This window comes from Mya arenaria, chromosome 17 (genome assembly GCF_026914265.1).
Source record: "Mya arenaria isolate MELC-2E11 chromosome 17, ASM2691426v1".
NCBI lineage: Eukaryota > Metazoa > Mollusca > Bivalvia > Myida > Myidae > Mya > Mya arenaria.
In genome coordinates, this window is record NC_069138.1 from 18972444 (window position 1) to 18972883 (window position 440).

The window sequence follows — 440 nt, forward strand, 5'->3', positions numbered from 1 at the left end:
ACATGTAACAACGGTTTACTAACATTAACTTGCTGAAATGAACCACACTAAAGTAACACTTCCCCCATGTAAATATATCTATATGGAGGAATTCGATATTTTGCTGTCTTTATTGATACATTTTGTTATTTTTGTAAATATATTTGTACATTAATCAATGTTGTATTATCACTTTTAATTCGGGCACTGTCCTGTGCCTTAGTTATATCTCAAGTCCTGGTGTAACCCTTTTGTCATTTTTGAACACAATATGGCTTAAAATGTATGTTTAAATGAAATTATCGGATATATAAATGGAGAAGAGCGCTATGGAATGTTAAAAAGCTACGATTTTAAAACAGTTGTTTTAACGTAAAACTCCTAAGGGTTATTCTTGTAAAACATATAACCAACGGGGGGGGGGGGGGAGGGGGAGTTAATTCTTTCTAAAGTATTTGTGT